A 27,531-nucleotide genomic window follows, 5' to 3' on the forward strand; every position below is an offset into this window, starting at 1 on the left:
TAGTTGATTAAGTAATCTAGGTCTCAATATCAGTAAGAGTTCATACTCTTCACATGGTATAAGAGCCTTGTTTATCATTTAGTTCTTTGTTTTTTTTCAATTTTTTTTTTCGATTAAGTATTCCTCTCGGTTTCTCTTTTTCTTTGGTTAGCATTCTCTCTGTTTTTTCTCAATGGCCGAACCAATTGAAGCTTCATCCGACTACACTCCATCTTCTCCACCACTCAACTCTCCATTGTTCGATGTCCATCATTCGGACTCACCAACGACCGTCCTCATCACCCCACTTTTGTCAGGGGACAACTACTCCTCTTGGTCGAGAGCCATGAAAATGGCCCTTCGAGCCAAGAACAAACTCGGGTTTGTTGATGGTTCCATTTCGAAACCAACAAACCCAGCTGACCTTCATTCATGGGAGAGGTGCAATGACCTCGTTGGCAGTTGGATCCTTAACTCGGTTGCACCCGATATCCGTCCTTCAATTCTATACGATGACAATGCGGCTGACATTTGGCGTAACCTTCACGATAGGTACTTCCAAACAAATGCCCCAAAAGTCTATCAACTGAAACGAGCGATATCAACTCTCAAACAGGAAGGATTAGATGTGTCTTCTTATTTTACCAATCTCAAGTCCCTACAAGACGAGCTTCAGTCGCTCATGGCCGTTGATCCTTGTATCTGTGGACACGGAAAATTGCTTCTTGATCGTACAAACCAAGAGCGTGCTATGGAGTTCCTTCAAGGTCTCCATGATCGCTTCTCGGCAATCCGAAGCCAAATCCTTTTAATGGATCCGTTTCCCTCGATTTTACGAATTCACTCTCTTGTCAAACAAGAAGAGGTGCAACAAAGTATCATGGCTACCACAAATGTTGGAACCGAGGCTGCCGCTCTAGCTGTCCGTCAATCTGACCACTCTCGGTCAGACCATTATCGGCCAGACCACTCTCGGTCAGACTTGGCTGACCGTCCACGACCAAAGAGGCAGCGCCCGTATTGCGAATATTGTAAAGTTCTTGGTCACGTGAAGGCTACCTGTTATCAGCTACATGGATACCCACCGAATCACGGTTCCCAAGCCCGTTCACGTCCACGAACTGCTCCCCTTGCGGCTTCTCTATCGGCACCCACAGAAGACGTGGGGGTGCTTCCAGCAGCTACATCGCTGACCCAACAGCAATACCAGGGCCTCATGAGCCTCCTGGACCAACAGGAAAGAAATTCTGCAGGCACCTCTGTCCCAATAGCGAATACTATGGATCCCTCGTCTCAATTAACAGGTACACGTTCAAACTCACCACCATGGATCATTGATTCGGGAGCGGCAAAACACATATGCTGCTCCCTCTCTCGTTTTTCTACATATATTGTTGCTCCGCCAAATTATTTTGTTAAGTTACCCGATGGATCTCGTATTCAGGTTCGACATATTGGTTCTGTATTTTTTAATACTCACTTCTCTCTTCATGATGTGTTACACATTCCTGATTTTAGGATTAATTTAATATCAATTTCTGTCATTACTAAATCTCTCGCTTGTTTAGTAACTTTTAGCTCTCATTCTTGTGTCTTTCAGGACCCCATCACGAACAAGACGATTGGACTTGGTGATCTCCACGATGGTCTCTACTTCTATCGCACGGACCCGAGCATTTGTTTTTCCATTTCTTCTAGTCTTAGGTCAAATAAAGATGTATTTAGTTTATGGCATTGGCGCTTAGGCCATCCGTCCATCTCTCGTTTTAAATATTTTACATCTACTGTTCCATGTTTAAAGTCTATTTCTATTAATAAAACACCGTGCGATGTGTGTCCTCTATCTAAACAATCGAGATTACCGTTTTCATCTAGTTCTTCTATTACATCTAAACCTTTTCAACTTATCCACGCCGACTTATGGGGACCCTTTTCCATACCATCTCACTCAGGATGTCGCTATTTTCTCACTTTAGTAGACGACTACTCACGTTGTACATGGATCTTTCTTTTATCCAACAAATCGGATACCAAAACGTTTATAATAAATTTTTCCAAATTTGTGACCACTCAATTTCGCACACAAATTTCTCAAATAAACTCGGGAAAAGGTACTATTCCGGTACCACAAATTCAAACCTTTCGTTCCGATAATGGAACGGAATTTTTAAATCGAGAACTACAACTTTGGTTCCAATCTCAAGGAATCGTTCACCAAACAAGTTGTCCGTACACTCCTCAACAAAACGGCATTGTTGAGAGGAAACATCGGCATATACTTGAAGTGGCTCGTTCCCTTCGAATCCAAGCAAATTTACCCATTTCTTTTTGGGGAGAATGTGTACTCACAGCAGTTTATTTGATTAATAAACTACCAACACCTCTATTACGTGGTCTTTCTCCTCACCAAATATTATTGGGAACACAACCGGATCTTTCTAATTTACGAGTGTTTGGTTGTGTTTGTTATGTTCGGCGACCACCATCACATATCAAGACTAAACTTGATTCCCGAGCTTCCATTGGAATTTTTGTTGGCTACCCTACAAATCAAAAAGGCTATCGAATTTATGACATTTCTTCTCGAAAGATCATCACCTCTCGTGACGTTTTATTTCATGAGACTCGGTTCATTACAAATTCATCCACCATTGCTCCACATGAGACTTCTTGTCGCCCATTTATCTCGATTCCGGACAACGGTTCTTTTAATTTTCATCCCACACCAACCGAATTGCTTTCTGGCCCCTCTAGAAGCACTCCAGCCGAGACCTCTCCTGATCTTTCTGAGGGCGCTCCACCAAACCCACCTCCTGACTTCTTTGCAGGCACCCCAGCCGAGACTTCATCCCGTCTCTCTGAGGGCACCCACATTAGCCCAGCAACTTCTCCAGCGGGCTCTACATCTCTCCCTCCAAGTTCTTCCGTGAGACCTATCGGCACTCCTTCCACAGATACTTCTGTGGGCACTCCCTCTTCAGTGGACCTGAAAGGTGTGACACCACCAACTCGCCCTCAACGTATTACACGACCACCAGCCCACCTCAAAGACTTCATATGTAATAATACAAATATTTCATCTCCCTCTGTTCATTATCCCCTCACTAATTATTTTTCCATCAATGTTTTTTCGCCACCTCATCGTATTTTTTTAAACTCTATTTTATCTACGTCCGAGCCAACTTCGTACTCTCAGGCAGTCAAGTCTCCACATTGGCGAGATGCCATGTCAAAAGAAATTCTAGCTCTGGAGTCCAATAATACTTGGACGGTTGTTGATCTACCACCTGGTAAACACCCCATTGGTTGCAAATGGGTGTTCAAAACGAAATTTCGATCTGATGGTTCCATTGAACGTTACAAAGCACGTCTAGTCGCAAAAGGATACACTCAGATCGAGGGCCTTGATTTTCATGATACTTTCGCACCCGTTGCAAAGTTAGTCACAGTCAGAGTTCTTCTATCTCTTGCTGCCATCAAAGGATGGTCTCTTCATCAGTTGGACGTTAACAACGCTTTTCTTCAAGGTGACCTTGACGAAGAAGTTTTCATGAAACTTCCTCCTGGTTTTTCTACAAAAGGGGAACCTAAGGTTTGTCGACTTCAAAAATCATTATATGGTCTTAAACAAGCCTCCCGCCAATGGTTCTCTAAATTTTCTTCTGTTCTTCTTACTAGGGGTTTCAAACAGTCCCTAGCTGATTACTCCCTTTTTACATACCATTCTGCTTCTGCTTCCCTCTATGTTCTCGTCTATGTGGACGACATTATCATTACGGGAACTAATGATAATGAAATATCCAAACTCAAACTATTCCTTGATCAAACATTTTCCCTTAAAGATCTAGGACGTCTCCAATACTTTCTTGGTATTGAAGTATCCCGTTCCTCCAAAGGTATTTTTTTATGTCAACGAAAGTATGCCCTAGATATCATTCTAGATTCCGGCCTATCTGCATGCCGTCCTTCCCCATTTCCGATGGAACAAAAACTTCGACTCAGTCCGACAGATGGAACACCACTATTTGATCCGACTGTATATCGTCGTTTGATTGGTCGCTTACTCTACCTTACTGTTACTCGCCCTGACATAAGCTTTGCGATCAACAATCTCAGTCAGTTTCTCCAGGCTCCCACTTCCGTCCATCTAGATGCTGCTCACCGTATTCTTCGATATCTTAAAGGATCCATTGGTCATGGCATTTTTCTCTCTGCCACTAGCTCCCTTCATATTTCAGGATACTGTGATTCCGATTGGGCTGGTTGTCCCACCACCAGACGCTCTACAACTGGTTACTTCACCATGCTTGGCTCTAGTCCTCTTTCTTGGAAATCAAAGAAACAACACACTATTGCCAAATCTTCTGCTGAAGCAGAATATCGTGCCTTAGCCAACCTCACATGTGAACTTCAATGGTTAAAATATCTACTTCGTGATCTAGGAATCGATCATTCTTCTCCAATGTCCGTTTATTGTGACAACCAAGCTGCGCTACACATTGCCGACAACCCTGTTTTTCATGAAAGAACGAAACACATCGAGATTGATTGTCATTTTGTTCGAGAAAAGATTAAGACAAAGGTTATCGCTCCCCGTTTCGTGTCAACTACCAACCAACTTGCGGATATCTTCACCAAACCTCTTGGTGCGGACACTTTCAGGACAACTCTTGGCAAGTTGGGCATCATCTCGATTTCTGCTCCAACTTGAGGGGGAGTATTAAGGGCCATGCAAGGGCCATGCACGTCGGGTCATGAAGACCCGAGATCCACACGAATCCAGGCAGCCGAGAAGCACAGCCGAGACCCACATCTCTCTACTCTTCCCGCCAAGATCTTCATAAGATCTATATTTGAATTAAGCAATTAGTTAGCAATTAGTTAAGATTGTATGTATCTTATTCTTCATGTATATCTCTTTGGGTTAAACCCTAATATGTAACCTATAAATACCCCATTAGACTTAATGAAAAACACACAACAGAGAACAAGTTCTCATCTAAGTTTCTTTTAGATTCATTTACATTCATAGTCTTTATCTAGTTGATTAAGTAATCTAGGTCTCAATATCAGTAAGAGTTCATACTCTTCACATGTAACAATACCATCCAACACCACCGCCAAAAACAATATGGATCCTGCAGTCTTCACCGGTGATGGCGTCAATGTCGAACGTGAAGTTGTTGGTTACTGATAGTAAAGTACTAGTTACAATTATGGTTGTTCCGATGACCATAATTCTAACCATAATTCTAACTAGTACTTTATTATCAGTTGCCCACTGCTTCATGCCTTAATGGTGTTGGCTCTAAGGATCGAAGATTTATGTTCTTGTATTTTTTTATTCTCTCAATCAACACCCAAAATTTATATACCAATTTAGGTACCAATTCTATAAATATTTACTTCTTTTATTACATTTAATTCCAATTTCAGTACTCATATTGGTTAACCAAATAGGTAATCTGTATTCTTAATGACTCTTATTTGGTTAATCTAATAGGTAAACCCTTCATCTCTAGTAAAGAAATAATTCTCGAATTTCTTATATTATGACTTGATTTGTAAACCTGACTAATTTGATTGTTTTGGTATTAGGTTTCAAAATCTACGGGAGATGATGACACTTGGGAGTAATGATGTCGCGATCTCACCCAGTTTCATTGAGGGGCTAACACTGGAAGGGACGATCAGTCATACAGGTAAGTAGAGTTGTTGAATCGTAAATCGCTTTTTTTTCTTTTTATAAATCGTATTCGTATATTAGGTTCAAGTCGTAAGCTTTTCTTTCCTAGTACAAACATAAGTTTATTTTCATATGATCAATTTTGTTACTCTTACATATGTAATATATCATGTCTCATAGGGTATTAGGGTTTTTTGGGTTACAGAGAATATCATAATAAAGAGAGTAAACAAAAATTATAGTTTAAAGTTAACTTTGATTGATTGGAAGTAGAGAGCTAACCCTAAGAATTAATGTAACATGAACACCACCACAATTCACAATAAATTGGATTACCTATTTGATTAATTTGGATTTCCTGATAATTTGTTTCAAGAATTTAACCTTTACTGCTGGGTGGTGTAGTGCTGGTCGTCGTGGGTGCAGTGCTAGCCGTTGGTGGTGCAATCGTGTTATTATCGTAGAAAGGACGACTTGTTATAATTTGACAGTTCAATTAAGAAGATGATGAATTGAGGAACTTGTAAATCCAATTTCATTATTTCATTAGCTACCCCTTACATTTCAAGATTGGGAATGCCCTAGAACTTGTACCGTCTGCTTCTTCTTCTTCCATAATTTCTTGCTAAGAACTCAATTTTGCCCAGAATCAGTCGTACTTATATGCTTATCATCAGTCTTCAACTTCTGAATATGATCATTTGTGGTTTCAGAATTAGGAATTGTTCCACCAGGGTTAGATACTGATGATGTGGGTATTTGCTCATTAGCAGAATCAAGATTGTTTTCGTAGTCGAAATTAGAATTGGGCAAGATCGTCGGTGGGGATGGTAGTGGTAGTGAAGATGGTGATTTTGGTGGTGGTGGTGGTGGTGTTGTTGGTGGTGCAAATGCTGATTTTGGTCGTGGTGCAAATGGTGATTTTGGTCGTGGTGCAAATGGTGATTTTGGTCGTGGTGTGAATGGTGATTTTGGTCGTGGTGTGAATGGTGATTTTGGTCGTGGTGAAAATGGTGGTGTTGGTAGTGGTGAAAATGGAGATTTTGGTCGTGGTGCAAATGGTGATTTTGGTCGTGGTGCAAATGGTGATTTTGGTCGTGGTGCAAATGGTGGTGTTGGTGGTGGTGGTGTTAGAGGAGAACCGAAGCCGGAAATCATTTCATGGAAGTAAGCAGGTGATGGGTTCCTCTGTTGATGACCAAGTACTTCTTCAATTCTGGAGGATAGCTTCTTCCCTAATTTGTTACGACAAATTTGTACTACTTCTTGAGGTATTGGAAGTTCAGAATCAACTCCATTGGTGGTGGCAGCGGTGGAGGCAGTTGGGGCAGTGGTGGAGGCAGTTGGGGCAGCGGTGGTGGCTGTTGGGGCAGCGGTGGAGGCAGGTGGGGCAGCGGGGGCGGCAGTTGGGGTGGTTTCCAATAACTAATCCTAAATTCTGTTTCTCAACTTCCAAATAACTAATCCTAAATTCTATTTCTCAACTTCCAATAACTAATCCTAAATTCTATTTCTCAACTTCCAATAACTAATCCTAAATTCTATTTCTCAACTTCCAATAACTAATCCTAAATTCTATTAAACAAATTAAACAATGAGTTAAACTACTAAACTACTACTTATAAACCGGAAATAAATGGATTGCTATAAATACTTTTGCAAGTCAAACTCCAAAAAAATTTGATTTGGGATTTCGCCATTTACCGTTTTATGTACTGTCCTTCAAGGTGATGGATGCCAATGAGGTGTAAACATTTGTGCTTGCTTGTGGGGATGGTTGCAAGACTCTGCACTTACTACCAAAAGTCAGCACCTAGTGACCAAACTGCCTCTACGCTTCGCAATGGAAGTGAGAGTTTAGGCACCATTATTGCTCTTATCCTGCGGACAGATCTCCTTTCCTTGGTGACATAAGACCTGGTTGCAGCCAATCGTGTCTTGAGACAAACATGTATAGAGTACCCGTATTTTCCCAGAAGTTGGCAACAACTGACTACTTGTTTGTTCGTTCTGCGAAGGGAAATATTTCTCTTAGACGTATTGACAGAGTACAGGTGGTTGGGCAGCAGCTGGTTGGTGGGAGTCTAGCTACTCATTTCCAAGCTATTAAATTTTGGTACTTAATTTTGTTTCACCGCTGAATTATCCATTGGGTTAAAAGAAGAAGAAGAAGAAGAAGAAGAAGAAGAAGCTAGATTACAGATTACCCATTTGATGAATTTGTGTTTCAATCGTGAAATTCAACATGTTTGATTGTTCCAGTTGGTATGATTCTTTCTTCCTCGTAATTTTGTTTCAAGAATTTCTTGGTGTACTCCAAGTGTAAACAAATTGAATCACAATATAAAGGCAAACTAATTTAGATGTACCAAAAGTGTCGCCAATGGTCCAAATAGTTGCCGATAAGAATACATATCACAACACATCTATCTTCATTTTAATATTCGCTACGGTTTTATATTCACGGACCACCATCAAGGGGTGTTAGGTGAATATGTTATTGATCATCTCAAAAGAAATGCCCACAATGGTTCAAAAACATATTATAATAAACTTGAAATCACATAGGTTCAAAAACATATTGGTCATCCGATGGTCGAAACTAAATTAGATCCTCGTGCCTCTCCGGGCATGTTCGTTGGATATCCTCACGGTCAAAAAGGATTCCGCGTGTATGATTTCTCCAGACTACTTCTCGTGATGTTTTATTTCACTAAGATCGTTTTCCAATATCGTCTATTTCACCTTCTCAAAGATGTCCATTTTTTCGATTACGGATGATGGTTGTTTCAATATTCCCTATCCCTTGCCTCTTTCTTCCTCTCGGCCAGATCAGGTCCCTGGGGTTTCAGCCAATTCTCGCTAGCTAGAGACCCTCTATGCTACAGGAACACCCACTACTCACATCCACCGAGATTCCTCACCTGGGGTTGTTCCTTCTTCAAATTCACATGGGCCGAGCATTATGCCTAACAACACCACCAAGTTACCTCAGCAGCCCCTATTGTGGAGAATTCGCCCTCTGGGCCGGACGCTCTTCCTAGCCCAGCAGCACCCACAAATCGCACCCAACGTAATAGGCGCCCTCCGCCCCACCTCTCAGATTACATTTGTCATTCCTCTTCCCCTTCAAATATTCCATATCCTATGGATAATTACTTATCTTTCGCTCGAAGAGCCATTTTCATGGCACGAGACCAAGCCAGATAGTTATCACCCGATAAAAGGGGTGTGATCAAGATAGTCGTACGAGAGTCAGAGTGGTGGACATAAAAAAAATGGAGAAGATTGAGAACAGTGAGTAGCATTGGTACCAAAAGTATTAACGATATGGACCCGACCCGATAGGATCGGGCCTTGCCATGCAAAGCACATTCACGTCACCAGGCATGCACACATCCTCAACCGACGTCTGACCGACCTCCTCCATGAAGATCCAATGCAAACCGTGTGAGAGAACCAGAGAAACTAGGGTTTACAATTCGAAGAATGAAAAGAGGAATTAGGGATTACATAGTTCTTATATGGTCAACATCAGTCAACAGTCAAGAAGGCTTCAGTCAATAGTCAAGGAGAAGTCAATGGAGGCAGCCCATTACAGCCCAGCCTGGTCAAGCTTCAGTTGTGATAAGAGCACTCTCTAACTATCAAAGAAAAGTTAGTTGACAAGTTAGTTAATCAAACTAACTTTTCTGTTTTCAATTTTGAATAACAATCTTAACAAACTTAGTTTGTTTTCTTTTCTTCTCTATCTCTATAAATACAAGTTGTATAACAAGGAAAGTATTATTGGAAATAAAATCTTAAGGGTTCATTGAAAACTTACATGGTATCAGATTCAGCTAGATCCTTCCAAAACTAGGGTTTTCATTGAACTCAACAGCCAATTGATCATTTCTCGCAAAATCACCATCAAAATCAAGAGAAAAGTAGTAAATATTCAGAAAATTACAATCATTTCAAGATGAAGATCTCAAAAATTCATACACAAATCAAATTGTTTCAGAAGATATTTGTTCTTATCAAAGTTATTGATCAAAATTGAAGAAAACTAGTATAAAGATCTAGTTACTTACTGTTTTTTTTCGTGCAAAGTCTCCAACTTTCTTCAATTTATCCATGGCAGCAGCAAATCAAGGTAATCTCCCACCTATTTCTGCTGTTACTAACTTCATAACTGAGAAGTTAGATGATACTAATTATCTAATGTGGAAAGACCAAGTTGAGACCTTGCTTGGTACCTATGATCTTCTAGGGTTTGTGACTGGTTTGACTGAGGAACCATCACAACTTAGGGTTATTAATGGGGTTGAACAAATTAACCCTGATTTCATACTTTGGAGAAGTAGAGAAAGTTTTGTAAGGTCTTATCTTAAGAGTACTCTCTCTAAATCAGTTTACTATGATACATATGGATTGAATTCTGCCAAAGAAATGTGGGATTGTATAAATCTTACTCATAATGAGGGACTTGAGTCCAAAAAGGACCAATTAAGAAGAAAATTACAATCTATTAGGAAAGGTTCTGCTTCCATTACTGTTTATCTAAGAGAATTGAAAATGCTAGCAGATTCTCTCATTTCTGTTCATGATAGGATAAGTGAGTCTGAACTAGTTCGTATTGCTATTCAAGGCTTAAGTTCTGATTATGATCAGTTCACAATTGCATTAAGAGCAAATAATGAACATCTTACTTTAGCACAACTCAAATCAAGACTCACTATGCATGAACAATGGCTATTATCAAAGGAACAGGAACAAGAGGTGTATTATGTTAAAAGAACAAATCATTCAAACAAACCTTCTCCCACTTACTATAGGAATCCATCTTACAATAGGAGAGATGGGTCATCTTCTATTCCTAAATCTTCTAGTAATACTGATGTCAAACACAAAAACCAAAAGGCAGAAGATTTTGACTTCTCTACTGTCCCATGTGGCATATGTAAAAGATGGGGTCACTCAGCTGGAGTGTGTTTCTTTAGGTATACACCAAATAAGACTCAATCTGGCTATCACACAGAATCTAAATCTCAGCCAGAAGGTTGTGTATCTGAGGTTAAGAATGAGACTGTTGAACCACAATCTTATTTCTATGAAGATGAAGTACTACCAGAATGTAACAATGCTGTGACATATGATTATGCTTACAATGATAGTTCTGATGATATCTTTCATGAATGCCATACTGCTATTGTTGAAGAATGCATTGAAGATGATATTTTTCATGATTGTCTAACAAATACTTTTTCCAATTATGATGATGAGAAATGTTATGTTGCTGAAAATGACATAAGTATAGATTCAAAAGACACTTCCTGGCTAGCAGACACAGGGGCAAGTAGTCATATGACTCACTCCTCAGGAAATCTTTTATCTACTTTACCATATCAAGGGAGTGAAGCAGTGATGGTGGGTAGTGGAAATTTTATACCCATCACTAGTACTGGTTCATCCACACTATGTACTTCTACTCATGATTTCAACCTCAACAAAGTACTTTGTGTCCCTAAATTGAAGAGAAATTTGCTTTCTATCTCTAAGTTCACAAAGGACAATTCATGTTCTGTTGAATTTATGCCATGGGGATATCAAATTAAGGATATAAACTCTAAAAAGGTATTAGCTGCAGGGCCAATGCAAAATAATCTATATCCTATTGAAGTCCATAACAATTCTCTTAAGAACAGATCAATTGAAGTACATGCAGCTCAAACAGTAAGCTCCTATGATATCTGGCATACTAGACTTGCACATTCTCATCATGGGGTCATTAAGCAATTACATACTGAAAACAAGATAGCAGTATCAAATATAAATGATAGGAAGTTTTGCAAGTCTTGTGAATTAGGTAAGAGTAAATCTCTTCCTTTTCCAAACTCCCTATCAACAACTACTACACCTTTGCATCTTATTCATTGTGATATATGGGGACCTGCACCCATCAATACTCCAAATGGAGCAAGGTATTACATTCTGTTCCTAGATGATTTCAGCAAGTATAGCTGGATTTATGCCATGAAACTCAGATCAGACAGTTTAAAGTGTTTCACACATTTCAAGTCAACAAATGAGAATCTTTTACAACAGAAGATTGTCATTTTTCAATCTGATGGAGCACCAGAACTTAAACAAGGAGTTTTCAGGGCCTTCTTGGATTCAAATGGAATTATATTCAGGTGTTCCTGCCCATATACCCCTCAGCAAAATGGCAAAGCTGAGAGGAAACATAGACACATCACTGAATTGGGTAACACTCTATCTTTTCATTCCTCTTTACCAAAATTCTTGTGGTTTGATGCATTTAATACAGCTGTCTACATCATAAATAGATTACCAACTCCTACTTTAGAGGGTCTGTCACCTTTTGAGAAACTATTTCATGTCCCTCCTGACTACAATTTCTTAAAGTCTTTTGGGTGTGCTTGCTATCCACATTTAGGGGAATTAAGACAGGATAAACTCAGCCCAAAGAGTATTGAATGTGTCTTTATTGGTTATAGCAATGAACATAAAGGGTATAAGTGTTATGACCCTTTGTCAAAGAGAGTATATATTTCCAGACATGTAGTCTTTGATGAAGGTAATTTCCCTTACACCAACATCTCCAAACTACGGTCTAGTAGTGATCAGCATAGTGAGCAACCTATTTCACTTCCTCTACCACCTATACACAATTCACTTCCTGTTGTCACTGAAATTGGGACATCTAGTTTATCTACTAGCTCACCAGCAAATTCTGTGGTTAGGGGTATGACTTCACATGAGGAGGGCATTGCTAGTATACCTACTAGTACACCAGCAACCTCAATAGTTCCAATACCCCCTCAACAGTCAGACATTATTGTCACTAGGGGTAGAAATGGAATTCTCAAACCAAAACAGCTTCCTGCTGATTTTGTTGCTCATTTTACATCACCTCACAGTTTAAATTTAGCCTATTTGGCTCTTCTAGACCTACCCACTGAACCAACCACTTACAAAGAAGCATCAAAACATAGTGAATGGGTACAAGCTATGAATGATGAATACTTGACCCTTCAAAACAATAAAACTTGGTCTCTAGTACCATATGATAGTACAATGAATGTACTTGGATGCAAGTGGGTATTCAAATTGAAACAGAAGAGTGATGGGACTATAGAGAGGTACAAGGCAAGACTTGTTGCCAAGGGTTTTCATCAAATGGAGGGCATAGATTATGATGAGACCTTTAGCCCTGTTGTAAAGGCAAATACCATTAGAATTGTTCTATCTATTGCTGTCACAAGGTCCTGGTCTATCAAGCAATTAGATGTCTCAAATGCTTTCCTTCATGGGACATTAACAGAATCAGTTTATATGATACAGCCACCTGATTTTGTTGAAAAGGGTAAAGAAAGCCATGTGTGTTCATTACATAAGGCTCTATATGGGCTCAAACAGGCTCCTAGGGCTTGGTATACAAAGTTTGCCACCTTTCTATATGGTTATGGGTTTCAGAAAAGTAGGTCTGATCACTCAATGTTTGTCCTTTATTCTCAAAAGGACACCATGATATTGCTATTATATGTTGATGACATAATACTCACAGGAAGTTCACAGTCTATGATGTCTACTTTAATCTCAGACTTAAGTACAACTTTTAAGATGAAGGATTTGGGTATCTTGTCCTACTTCTTAGGTTTAGAGGTTACCTATGATACACCAAGTACTCATATGATTCTATCTCAGACTAAGTATACTTTAGAACTACTGAGCAAAGCAAATCTCTTGGATTCTAAACCATCAAAGACTCCAGTGACAAGTGGGGAAAGGGTTTCTATCAATGATGGTGTGTTACTCTCAAATCCTACAGAATATAGGAGTCTGGTTGGGGCTTTACAGTATCTCACACTTACAAGGCGGGATATCTCTTTTGCTGTGAACTACACAGCTCAATTTATGCATAAGCCAACTTCATCACATCTGATGATTGTAAAGAAGATACTTAGGTATCTTAAGGGTTCCATAGGGTCTGGAATTCGTATTGGGTCAACTGATCTTACTACAATTACTGCCTATTCAGACTCTGATTGGGCTGGATGCCCAGACTCTCGCAAGTCCACAGGAGGGTTTTGCATATTTCTAGGGTCGAACTTAGTCTCTTGGAGTTCTAAGAAACAAGCAACAGTAGCAAAATCATCAACAGAAGCTGAATACAAGGCGTTATCTACTATGGCAACAGAGGTTGTTTGGATCTCATATCTGTTGGATGAACTCCACTGCTATGTGAGAAAACCCTTCACACTATATTGTGATAATATCAGTGCTAAATACCTTGCTTCAAATCCGGTTTTCCATGCAAGGACGAAACATATTGAAGTGGATTACCACTATGTTCGAGATTTGGTCTCGAGTGGATCTGTTACGATCCTTCATATTCCCACGCAAGAACAGCTCGCAGATATATTCACGAAGGGTTTATCTCTTGATCTCTTTCAGACTCTTCGCAACAAACTGATGTTTCATCGTCTCTCTTCATCATCGGTTTGAGGGGGGGCTGAGAGAACCAGAGAAACTAGGGTTTACAATTCGAAGAATGAAAAGAGGAATTAGGGATTACATAGTTCTTATATGGTCAACATCAGTCAACAGTCAAGAAGGCTTCAGTCAATAGTCAAGGAGAAGTCAATGGAGGCAGCCCATTACAGCCCAGCCTGGTCAAGCTTCAGTTGTGATAAAAGCACTCTCCAACTATCAAAGAAAAGTTAGTTGACAAGTTAGTTAATCAAACTAACTTTTCTGTTTTCTGTTTTGAATAACAATCTTAACAAACTTAGTTTGTTTTCTTTTCTTCTCTATCTCTATAAATACAAGTTGTATAACAAGGAAAGTATTATTGGAAATAAAATCTTAAGGGTTCATTGAAAACTTACACCGTGTAAAGCTTGAGGAGGTTAAAGGATATGTATTGATATTGTAGTTATCTCCTATTAGTATTAGGTTTTCTCTAAACTCTAACCTCTTGTATCTATAAATACTCATACTTTGTACATGAATGATACACAACATTATTTACCAATCTCGGTTATCTCTTGTTTATCTTTCTCATTCGATCACTAACAAGTCTCTCTATTCAATCCTCGAACTATTCAGGTTCTAGGACTTCACATGGTATAAGAGCTTGGTTGTTTTTTTAAGTAAACAATGTCTTCAACCAAAGAGACTACTCACGTAACTTCTCAAACTTCCGCCCTGTTTGATGTCCATCACTCTGATTCTCCTACAACTATTCTCATCTCCGTTGCTAACGGGTGACAACTATGCTTTTTGGTCTCGTGGTATGAAGAAGGCCTTAAGAGCCAAGGATAAGTTAGGGGTTGTTAACGGTTCCATCTCCAAACCCTCCTCTCCTAATGATATTCACTTCTGGGAAAGATGCAATGATTTTTTTTTTGGAATCTGATAACTTCACTGATTAGGCAAAGACAATATGGATTACAATAAGAAGTTAAAAGAAAAAACAAAGCACAAAGAAGTAACCCTATGTCCACTACCTATGGAGGAGGCATTTTAGTTTCTATGTGACTTTAGTGGTTCCACCACTATCATGAGTTCATGACCCATTACCACCATACGGTTCCCTTGGTTGAGTAACTAACTTTGAGTGGGTCAAAGTTTGTAACGTTTCTCCACCACGGACTAGAGTGATCGGAAAACTTCCATCGGCCGTCGGTCGGGATCCTTCTCCCATTTAAGTCCATCATCTTCCTCCATGAAACCAGAAGCTTGAGTTTGAACATGATGAGTTTGAACATGATGGGTTTGAACATGAATAAAGGACCATACCGAATCAAAATCATGTTCAATCGTAGATTTGTCTACTTCACATCTTTTGACCAAGATTGTATCCTCCCTAATGATCCCTAGGACTTTACATGTGACTAAATCCAGTTCTCCAGAGATTTCTAGATTTGTAAGGAATTGAATATATGCGTCCTCTGTAAATGTATATGGATATGGGGGATTCAACACACCGTTGTAAATGAAGAGAGTTTTGAGCTGTTGAAGAAGTTTCAAAAAGTTGTCCATGACCAAACACTCGAACCGGGAGAAACACGAAAACAACAAAAAATGATCCTATAGATCAACAAAAACAGGCCCTAAAAGACCAACCAAGATAATAAGTATTTATTAGAACAAGAAAAAAAGAAATCCGGTGAAGGGAGGACCCTTCGCCAGAGAAGCAACGAATATAGGAAGGTTTACTCTAAAAAACGGTTTCTTTCTATATAGGAGAAGCAATGATTTAGTTGCTAGATGGATCATCAATTCAGTTGATCCAAGTATTCGATCATCTATTCTTTATGCTGACAATGCCGCCGATAGTTGGGGCAATTTATATGACCGGTTTCATCAAACCAATGCTCCTAAAGTGTTTCAACTTAAGCGAGCCATATCTTCTCTCAAACAAGAATCGTCTGACGTCTCTACTTACTTCATTCACTTGAAATCTTTAAAAGATGAGTTACAGTCTGTATTGGTTACGAACCTTGCATATGCAATCATGGAAAGACACTCATTGATTGCTTTAATCAAGAGAGAGCCATGAAATTCCTCCAAGGTCTTCATGACCGATTCTCCGCCATCCGGAGTCAAATATTGATAATGGACCCCTTCCCATCCATTCTCAAAATTCATAGTCTCGTCAAGCAAGAAGAAATACAACAAAACATTATGCTTGACACATCGATTAATCCGGTATCGGCTTCACTTGCCGTCGGCAATCAAGGTTATGTTCCTCAACCTCGATCGGATCGAACTTCACGATCAGACAAGAGTGATATCGGTCCAAAATACCTCACCCTCTTTGTGATTATTATGGGCTTCATGGCCATGTTCGGGCCACCTGCTACCAACTCCATGGCTGCCCGGATGGTTCTCGACTCCCGAAGCCCAACACGGTTGCTGCTGTCTAAGACACAGAGGCGCCTTTAGCAAACTCTATGTTCCTCGATCAATACCTCCACCTGGTCTTGTTAATTCAGAACCGTGAAATGTCTGCAGGCACTCCCGCCAACAGAAGCCCATCACCGCTCGTGAATCTCACTGGTATGTCTCTATTCTCCCGCCTTGTTTGGTTGATTCCAGTGCGGCATGCAATATATGTTCGGTACTTTCTGTATTTTTAACATCTACCATTGCCCCACCTAATCTCCACGTTCGTTTACCGGATGGTACTCGTTCTCGTGTTCATCATATCGGAAGTGTTTCTTTCGACTCTGCTCTTAACCTTAAAGATGTTCTTCACATCCCTTCCTTTAGGTTCAATCTTATTTCGGTATCTCAAATTACGAAATCTCTCTCATGTACTGTTTTATTTGATTCATCTTCTTGTGTCTTTCAGGACCAAGCAATGACAAGGACGATTGGACTTGGTGATCAATATGACGGCCTATATTTCCTTCGCACGGAATCAAGCATCTTAGTTTCTTATTTATCTACTAGCAACGTCTCTAGTTTTAGTATTTGGCGTTGGCGCTTAGGCCATCCGTCTATTTCCCGTTTCAAGTTTTTAGTTCATAAATTTCCTTGTATTGACGTTGATTTTAATGAATTTAATAAGGATTCATGCGATGTATGCCTTCTTTCTAAGTTTACTCGCTTACCTTTCCCTATTAGTACTTCTATTTCTTCCACTCCTTTTGAGTTGTTTCACATGGACTTATGGGGACCCTTTTCGGTTCCTTCCACATCCGGCTCTCGATATTTCTTTACGATAATCGACGATTTCACTCGTTGTACGTGGCTTTTTCTTATGCCCATCAAATCAGATCTACTTCAACACATCTCCAATTTCTCCAAATTTGTCAATAATCAATTTGACAAAAATATCGAGATAATTCGTTCCGATAATGGAACCAAATTTATGAATCGATCTTTGCAACAATGGTTTGCTAATAATGGGATCCTCCACCAACGGAGTTGTGTTTACACTCCCCAACAAAATGGCGTTGTTGAACGAAAACATCGTCATATTTTAGAGGTTGCTCGAACTCTTCGTATTCAAGCACACCTATCACTCAATTTTTGGGCCGAGTGTGTTCTCACCGCCGTTTATTTAATCAATAAGATGCCTACACCGATTTTGGGTGGGCTCTCACCTCATGAGAAATTGCTTGGTTTTCCCCCCAACTTCTCACATCTTCGGGTTTTTTGTTGTCTATGTTATGCAAGACTTCCCTCACCCTCTACCAAACTTGATCCTAGAGCATTCAAGGTGTGTTTCTCGGTTACCCACACGGTGAAAAGGGTTATAAAGTGCTTAATCTATCCACGAACAAAATCATCACATCACGTGATGTAATTTTTCATGAGACCATCTTTCCAATGGCTCCCACCGAGGCTTCTTCTCCCTCTCGTTCGTCGGATGCTCCTCTCTTTATCACTATCAATGATGATGGGTCTTTTGTCTATCCGCCCACCTTCGACATTCTTGTTTTCAGTGGCACTCCCTCTTTACGTGAAGTTTCTCTGGAAATCTTATAGGCACCCCTCATTCTCCAGGACCAGCAGTGCCCTTATCCATTACACCCGCTTCGGCCCACACACTCGCGGCTGTTATTGACGCTCCCTCTCACGTTTTCAGGGGCGCTCTTGTTCAGATGTCTAATGACACTGCCCCCTCTACTGTTTCTGAGGGCACTCCAGTCACAGAGGTGTCCCACCGGAACTGCTACTTCAACACCGTAGGACGATCCTCCTGGCGCGACTAATCAATCGGTTGTCACCGATAGACTTGATCGGGCTCGCAAACCGCCTGCTTACTTGTCAGGCTATGTCTGCAACGCGTTGTCTCGATCTGATATCCCTTATCCTCTTAGGGATTATATCTCGTTTGATAAATTCAGTCCGTCTCACAAGACGTTTATTTGTTCGGTACTTTCCGCTTCTTTACCCATCTCTTTTTTTCAACTTGTTCAAAGTTCTCAATGGGGTGACGCCATGGTCGCGAAAATTAAAGCTCTAGAAGCCAACAATACATGGTCTTTGGTACCAATACCTCCCGAAAAACATCCCATTGGATGTAAGTGGGTTTATAAGATCAAATTCCGCTCTGACGGGTCCATCGAACGATATAAAGCTTGGTTGGTCGCCAAAGGGTACACTCAGATCGATGGTCTTGATTATCAAGACACCTTCGTTCCCGTGGCTAAGCTGGTCACTGTTCGAGCCCTCCTCTCCATTGCATCCGTTAAGGGTTAGCCCCTCCATCAACTTGATGTGAATAATGCCTTTCTTGAAGGCGACCTCCATGAGGAGGTTTTCATGAAACCACCCCCGAGTTTTTCCAGTAAGGGGGAGCCTCTCGTCTGTCGCCTCAACAAGTCATTGTATGGCTCAAAACAGGCTTCCAGACAATGGTTTTCTAAATTTCGTCCACCCTCATCTCCTGCGGGTTCACTCAATCTAAAGCTGACTATTCTTTGTTCACATACACCAAAAACGGTGGCTCTCTCTGCGTTCTAGTCTATGTCGATGACATCATCATCACCGGCAGTGATCACACGACCATTTCACGACTTACGTCGTTTCTTCACAAGACTTTCTCACTTAAGGACCTTAGTCGATTGCAGTATTTCTTGGGAATCGAGGTTTCCAGGTCCTCTCACGGTATTTTCTTAAGTCAACAAAAGTACACCCTAGATATTCTCAATGATTCTGGCTTGATCTTCGCCAAACCATCTATCTTTCCTATGGAACAGAAATTGCGATCGTATGATTCGGTCGGTACTCCTTTACCTGATCCTTCGGTTTACCGACGTCTGATTGATCGTCTTCTCTATTTGACGGTCAACCGTCCTGACATCACCTTGCGGTGAATAATCTTAGTCAATTTCTTCAACATCCGACCTCGACTCATCTCGAGGCCGCTCACAGAGTCCCCCGTTATCCTAAGGGACCCTCGACAATGGAGTCTTCCTATCTGCGACCAGCCCCCTACAGGTCTCTGGTTACAGTGACTCGAATTGGGCTGGTTGCCCGTCTTCTCGTCGCTCTACGACAGGTTATATCACCTTTTTGGGGCCAGTCCTTTTTCTTGGAAATCCAAGAAACAATCTACGGTAGCTCGCTCCTCTACTGAAGCTGAATATATGGCCTTGCCCTCTCTGACTGGTGAGCTCCAATGGCTCAAGTTCCTTCTCGTCGATCTCGACGTTCCTCACACTTCTCCCATGACTGCCCACTGCAACAATGGTGTCGCTCTGCACATCGTCGACAATCCTGTTTTTCACGAACGTACTAAGCACATTGAGATCGACTGCCACTTGGTTCGTGAGAAGATTGGTTCGAAATTGATCAAGACTTGTTTCACCCCTACTACGGCTCAAATTGTTCATATCTTCACCAAACCATTTGGTGCTGACGCTTTCCAGAAGATTGTTTGCAAGCTGGGTGTTGTTACTCTCCCACTTCCAACTTGAGGGGGAGTATTAAGGATATGGACCCAACCCAATAGGATCGGGTCTTTCCATGCAAAGCATGCACGTCACCGGGCATGCACACGTCCTCAACCGACGTCCGACCGACCTCCTCCATGAAGATCCAATGCAAACCGTGTGAAGCTTGAGGAGGTTAAATGATATTAATTGATATTGTAGTTGTAGTTATCTCCTATTAGTATTAGGTTTTCTCTAAACTCTGAACTCTTGTATCTATAAATACTCATACTTTGTACATGAATAATACACAATAGTATTTACCAATCTCTAGCTCTCCCTCTCCCTCTCTCTCTCTCTCGGTTATCTCTTGTTTATCTTTCTCATTCGATCACTCACAAGTCTCTCCATTCAATCCTCGAACTATTCAGGTTCTAGGACTTCACAAGAAGCATTGGTCGAAGAAGCCATAAAAAAAGATCAGTTTTGCTTTAATCAATGTGAAGACTCAAGTGATAGTAGGAGACGAGAGACCGAGAGGTCTCTCCTTCCTTCTTCGAAACAAAGCATTCATCGCCAACTTCATCTGATTCATTAAATTATTATTTTTTCCCTGAAATAAAATATGAGACAACATTAAATCCTCCACAAAAAATAATTATCATTCAACTCTCTGTTGAAGCTAAAGATCACAGGGATAAACTATAAAATATAAAATTAGTTGGACGAAACATTACTATGGAGAACTGGAAGCAATTCGATTCTTATATCACCCGAAAATAAAAATTAAAAATCAATTGACCAACCTAAGAAGAAGATAAGAACTTTAAAAACTCAAACAACCAAGAAGAAAAAGAAAATCTTTGCAAGAATATGAAGAATAAATGAACGAAAAGGAGAAAGATAAATAAAGAATATATAGTAAGAGTCAAAAATTTAAGAAAGATTTTTGAGTAGTTATTTTGAGAAGTTACTGAATAAGGTCAATTTATCTCTCCTATTTTCTCTCTCTCACACAATTGAATTTCAATGAGAAGAAAGTTGTGAAAATAACCGACTGAATTTCAATATGAATGAAAAAGTGGAGAATATCAAGAAAGTTATGATTTAGTGGTTTTCAAATTTATTTATTTATTGACTCTAATATCCTTTTGTTTTGATTTAAATTACAGAGAAAGGATTTGATATCATCCGTCGGATGTGAACGACCAAAAAAAAAAACGGCCAGACTTATCCCCTGGATAACTAACTGAGCTGTTTTAATATAATAGATGTATAATTTTTTATGGGGAACACAGAGTACATTTTTTTAGAAGTTCTCCTCCATCTCATCTGTTCTCTCTGCCACTTAATCTTCTCGCCACCTCATCATCTTCTCCGGCGAAGGGGCCGACGACCTTCAAACATAAAAAATTTATTTTCTCTCTCCTCTCTCTAAATTTTTTTTTCTCTCTAGAACAGATCTAGAGACAGAGAGAAAACTAAAAAAAGTAAAAAATTAGAGAGAGAGAAAATATATATTTTTTTAATGTTTGTTGGTCGCCGGCCAAAATTTTTTCCGGCTGGCGACCTTCGTCGGAGAAGATGATGAGATGGCATGAAGATGAGGTGATGAGATGGAGGAGCCTTCTAAAATTTGTTTATTTTGAACTCCCAAAATTAGAAGCCCCTTAGCAATAAAAAGAAACATAAAAGTCAATCTTATTTGACTAATTTTAAGATAGACGTCTTTGATTGTAAAAGAAAATTTGTGGTTGTAAATCTTGAGGTTGTAAAAGCACCTTTAGGTTTGCTAATATATAAAATGATTTTTGTTTTTCTTTTCAACTTCATTATTTTTTAATATATTTTTACGATAAAATACGTTACTAAATGTGTTTGGAGAAAATATTGAGAAGAGTAGTTACAAATTCTTTTGTGCATAAATGTTGATGAGTTTAATGTATTTATTTTTTTATGGCAAAAAAAAAAAGTTTGTTTGTGTTATATGTTGAAGACTTTAATCATATGAGGTCCGATGGTTTATAGTTTTTTTTTCATTCTCTCTTTAGTCTTTTCTGCATAAATGTTTATAGTTTTTTCTTTCTCTCTTTTGTAGTTACTAATTCTTTTCGGTATACATGTTGATGACTTTAATGTATTTGTTTGTGTTATACGTTGAAGAGTTTAATCATATGAGGTCTGATGGTTTATTGTACTTTTTCTTTCTGTTTAGTAGTTACTATTTCTTTTCTGCATAAATGTTGATGAGTTTAATGTATTTATTTTTTCTATGGCAATAATGTATTTGTGTGTGTTATTTGCTGAAGAGTTTAATCATATTAAGTTCCACGGTTCTTTCAAAAAAAAAAGTTCCATGGTTTATAATTATTTTCTTTCTCTCTTTAGGTGTTTTTTTTCCAGTTACTCATCAAACTTTCAAATTTTAGACAAACCTAAAAAATTTTCCCTTGCATTTAGAATGTAAAAAAGTGAAATCCCATCGTATTGGTCAGATTAACACAAACCAAATCAAACTGGCGACACCAATGTATAGTTAACTAGATTCCCACCGCGCCCGTAGGGCGCGGTAGATCCCTTTTGGTTAATGCCGTCGAGATAGAATGTGGTGAGACAATTTATTTATCGCGGTCGACTACATCTAAGCGGTGGAATTTTCATCAACCTCACAGTTAGAATCGTCATATGGAGAAAATATCACAAGTCAAAATAGTTTTGATCGATCCTGTTATGAAAGTCATAACGTTGATAATAGTTAGAATTTTCATCAACCTCAACAAGGTTGTGTCCCTCAGTTAAGAGATGCCAATAATTATCAACGCTTTAACAATCAAAATTATTTTGAAAATCCGATGGCTAATGGCTTTGGTGTAAACAATTGTTGGGATCATTACCAACCTCAAGAAGGTTGTGGACCACAATTCGGATATCTCAATGATTATTCACACATGCATTACAGTCTAGAATTTAGGGATACTTATATGTGTCAGTCACTTTATCGGGATTTTCAGCTAACCAATGGTAATTCGTCCCATATTTCACTTTCATTACAACAAAGTCTTAAGGATTTAGCTAGGACCAATATAGAGCTGGCTAAGAGCACAGAAGAATTTACTCAGAACGCAAATAAACTCTTAGCAGGTTGGGACCTAAGTCCTGCACCACATTCTGAAAGTGAACTACTGATCAATAAATTTTCATCCTATATTTTATTAGGACAAAGTAATAGGGTCCTTTCTCAAAGAACAATGGAGTTTAATCAATACATGGAAGAACCCCGAGAGGAGTATCATGAGAATATAAAGTATGTCACACCATGTCATAATGATTATAGTGCTTCAAGTCACACTCTGTACCAAATAAAAGAGTGCTCACCCACTCTAAAAGAGGAAGAAGATTTGACAAGAGACACTATAAATACATGTCATGTGATATACCCTATCACTTTAGATGTTGAAGACTCAATGTAAGAGGAGGAAATTTCTCTTAATACCACCACAGTTGGAACCGAAGTCTCACAGACCGAGATACTGACATTGAGAGTTCTTCTCATCTTATTCATGGTGATATCCCCTTGAGTCACGATGGAAATCTAGCAGAGGATGAAGATGATGAATTATGGCTTGCTAAAATCTTAAATGAGAGTGATGGCTCACTAGACTTAGGTGAAACTTTAGAATTCTTTAAGGACACTAAAGACATAATAATAAAAGAAATTTTAGAAGTTTTGTCTGTATCCATACCTAAGTCAGAAATTAAGGAGCTAAGACCTAACTTAGAGGAAATATCAATGCAACAACCTAATGAGCCTATTTTAAAACCTCTTAGTTTGAGTGTGGGTCGAGGTGAATCTGAAAATCTCTTAGATTCTTTTGCACCATGTCTTTCAAAAATTCGTGTCCCTCCTTTGGAAATACCTGTCAATTCTAACATGATCTCTCTACCTATTTGTCAAGTTTATGAGAATCCATTTTCTCCAAAGTCTGTCCTCTTTAGTGTATTGCCAAACTTAGTGATCTTAGCATCATCTAAGTTTGGGGATCGCTCATTCACTCTAAGAGTCTCACTTAAACTCTTATATCATTACATAGACGTGAGACTAGACCTCATTGGATATTTCACATTCTGGGTTGACCCTCAGATTTTTCGCTTACTAATTTATGGGGAGTCACCAACCCAGAATCCAGTAGGTCTATAGTAATTTTTCTTTTCTTTGAGTCACCATTGTCTGGCTGAAGACGATAAACTTAGCGCTAACTGGGAGGCAACCCATGCACTTGGTAGGTTTTAGGGCACCAATATCTGGTAATATCCTTCCTTTCACCCTTTTATTTCTTTTTTCATTTCTCTTTGTTCAATTTTAGAACATTGAGGACAATGTTCGGTTTAAGTTAGGGGATGGGAGGACAAAATTTGTCCCTTATTTTTATTTCAAAATGCAAAAGGGTTCAAAATTTCAAAAATTTTGAGTCAATAGAATTATGTAAGGCTAGTTGAGAAATTTTAGCTTGTTAATAGACTTAGATCTTAGTTGTTATACTATCCTTGTCCAACGATTTTGTCATGAAAGTCGAGTCTTAAGGTTACTTGTTAGCTAGCCATATGAGTATTATATAAGTGAAGAGTTAGCACTACTAAGAGAACTAGACTAATCATTAGTGGAGACTTAACCCAGTAAGGATTTCTGAGCCTTTCAATGTCCTTCGAGTGATCTCTTCTGCATAAACTCCGAGTAGAATGAAGAGCTACTCAACCTCGCAATTTTAGAAAACCTCATTTGATCTCGTGAGTTTAAATTCTTCAACCACTGAGGGTGTCATCAGGAATGCGAATAAACCTCATTCTTGTAGTCTGAGAAACTAGATAAACAGTACCATAGTAGAAGATAACGGATCATACCACCATACCACTTATTCAAATTCTGAGAGGAAGACAATCAATAAAGGAAAGGAAGAAGCAGTGAAGATCTTCGATGAAAAGATGGTAAAAAAAAAAAAAAAAAAAGACGAGCAAAAGGAGAAAGAAAGAAAAAAAAATGGGGGGGGGGGGGGGGGGGGGGGGGGGCGGGGGGGTTAAAACCACACGAAGATGAAAAAAGAAGAAATTTTCAAAGGAGTAAAAGTTCCGATGATATCGAAGAGTCTATATGCTCAGAAAACAATAAATTCCACTTCGACATCATATCTATTATCTCTAGGACGGTACTGTTAGATAGTTAATCAGGTGAGAAGATGAGTGAGCTTCCCCATCCTTAGTAAAGTGGTTGAATTCCTTCCATGAGATTGTTCATTCTGAAATTTTAGTCCTTCTTAAATTCATGTGTTGAGTCCATTTCCATACTCATACTCACACATGCGAGTGAACCATTCTGAGTGACTCTTATTTCTGAGTGTATGTCCGTGAGGCTGAAGTTGAGGTGAAATGTATTAGGAAAGGGATGAAGTTTTGTTTTCTCAGAACTGAAATGGTGCTCATATTGGCTAGCAACAGATACTTTGGGTCTAGATTACTAGCGAGAAAATTTTAGTACTTGAATAGTGTCTCAAACTTTGATCTTTTTCTATTAGCTTTCTAAAGTCTGACGCTGGGTGAGCTAGTTCTATTTTGACTCCTCTTACAATCTAAATAGTTTGAACCCTATTGTATTCTTGAAATATGAATTTTGTGGGTACATTCACTGCAAACCCTCACGAGACACAACTCGTCCACTAGGGGAAACCTAGGGGTTTAACGGCTTGTTGCACGTGCTAAGTGCAATGGTGATTCCCTACGAAAGTGGTGAATTAGGTTTAGTTTTATTTTTCTGTTTTGCTCGAGGACTAGCAAAATCTAAGTTTGGGGATGTTTGATGAGACATGAAAATGTCCCATCTTAGTCTCTTAAATTGGATGAGTTAGTCTATCTAGGGCAAGTTACTCTCATGAATTACCTCTTTTTCTACCCAGGTACCTTTTTCAGAGTTATGTGTGCAAAACGGATAAAAATCGGGAAGAATGCAGACTATGGGTTTTTGGTCATTTTGTGATTCTGATTTCATGATCAGTGTTAGTGTTCGGATGGAAAGTAGAATCCAAGACGAACCCGTAGGCGAAAACGGAAGTCAAATCGGAGTCCGGATGAATAAAATAAAGCGAGTCAAAGTTCGGGTCAAATCTTGTGAACCAGGAGTCAAAGAGGACATGTGGCGCGCATCCAGGAAGAAATCGTACGAACCAGAGAATGCGCGGGCTACTTTCGGTTTATCCAGAGGTATACCGAGCTATCTGCGCGACCCGGAGTAATCTAACGGAAGTGATTAAATCATGTTACGTGGACGCGGATTAAGCATGAGACGTACTCAGTTTCGTTGGGCCGCAACGCACAGGACCATAAACCTAACTAATAAACCTTCATTGTCTTCTTCCTTCTTCCTTAACTGTTACTAAAAAACAGAGAGTTTCTATAAAAACAGAGAGTTACTAAAAAACAGAGAGTTTCTATAAACCGGCAATAACACCATCCCACCAATAACAACAACATCATAATTCCAACTACTATAAATATGGAACCGCTAATGGTGCTCCCACCACCAGTAATCATTCCCACCCCACCGCCAAAAACAATACCACCACCATAAATATGGATCTTCACCGGTGATGGCGTCAATGTCGAAAGTGAAGTTGTTGGTTACTGATACCAAATAACTAGTTACAATTATGGTTGTTTCTAATAGAAGTCATTGGAACAACCATACTTCTAACCATAATTCTAACTAGTACTTTGGCATCAGTTGCCCACTGCTTCATGCGCTCTTAATGGGTATTGGTTCTAGGGATCGAAGATTTATGTTCTTGTATTCATATACCAATTTCAATACTCATATTGGCTAACTATGAAAGATTACTTCTTTATTCTTTTATTACATGCAATTCTTGATTTATTCTTTATTCTAATCATGTATTTCGATCAATTGCAGGAGAACAAACTACCCATTTGATGAATTAGGGTTTCAATTGTGAGATTCTGGGTTGATTGAAAAGATGAAGATGGTGAATTAGAAGATGAAGAAACAGAGGAGACCTCCATTAAAGAAACCTAAGTCTGTTTTTTTTTTTTCAGTTACTCTGTTTTTTTCTCAGTCATGAAGTAGACTAGTAGTAGTTGGGTTTATTTTCTTGTTACCTGTTTTTTTTTTGTAGTTTCAGTCATGAAGATTGTGATCTATTCCCAGAATAATGGAAAAATTGATATTCAAGTACTAAATAAACTACCCATTTGATGAATTAGGGTTTCAATCGTAAGATTAAACATGTTTGAAAATCCAAGCTGTTTTGATTCTTTCTTCCAATAATTTTGTTTCAAGAATTTGTCGATCTACTAAAGGCAAACTAATTTAGATGTACTAAAAGCGTTACAAATGCTACAAACTGTTGCCAATAATACTTATACCAATTCACAACACACCTATGTCAACTTGTTGCAATT

At 39.2% G+C, this 27,531-nt stretch overlaps 1 protein-coding gene across 1 annotated transcript in view; it reads left to right on the forward strand.

Moving 5' to 3' along the window:
* The window catches only part of LOC147560440 (uncharacterized), a 76,391-nt gene extending 49,062 nt beyond the window's left edge, over window positions 1–27,329 (forward strand). Inside the window, exon 3 of the transcript XR_015233714.1 lies at window positions 27,202–27,329. The gene's annotated coding sequence lies outside the window, so the exon portion shown is untranslated. The remainder of the gene's footprint in view (window positions 1–27,201) is intronic.
* The last annotated feature ends 202 nt before the right edge of the window (window positions 27,330–27,531 follow it).

The sequence above is a fragment of the Eschscholzia californica genome, unplaced genomic scaffold, assembly GCF_041429995.1.
Source record: "Eschscholzia californica isolate CP2 unplaced genomic scaffold, dmEscCali1.0.p SCAF_2, whole genome shotgun sequence".
Taxonomy (NCBI): domain Eukaryota; kingdom Viridiplantae; phylum Streptophyta; class Magnoliopsida; order Ranunculales; family Papaveraceae; genus Eschscholzia; species Eschscholzia californica.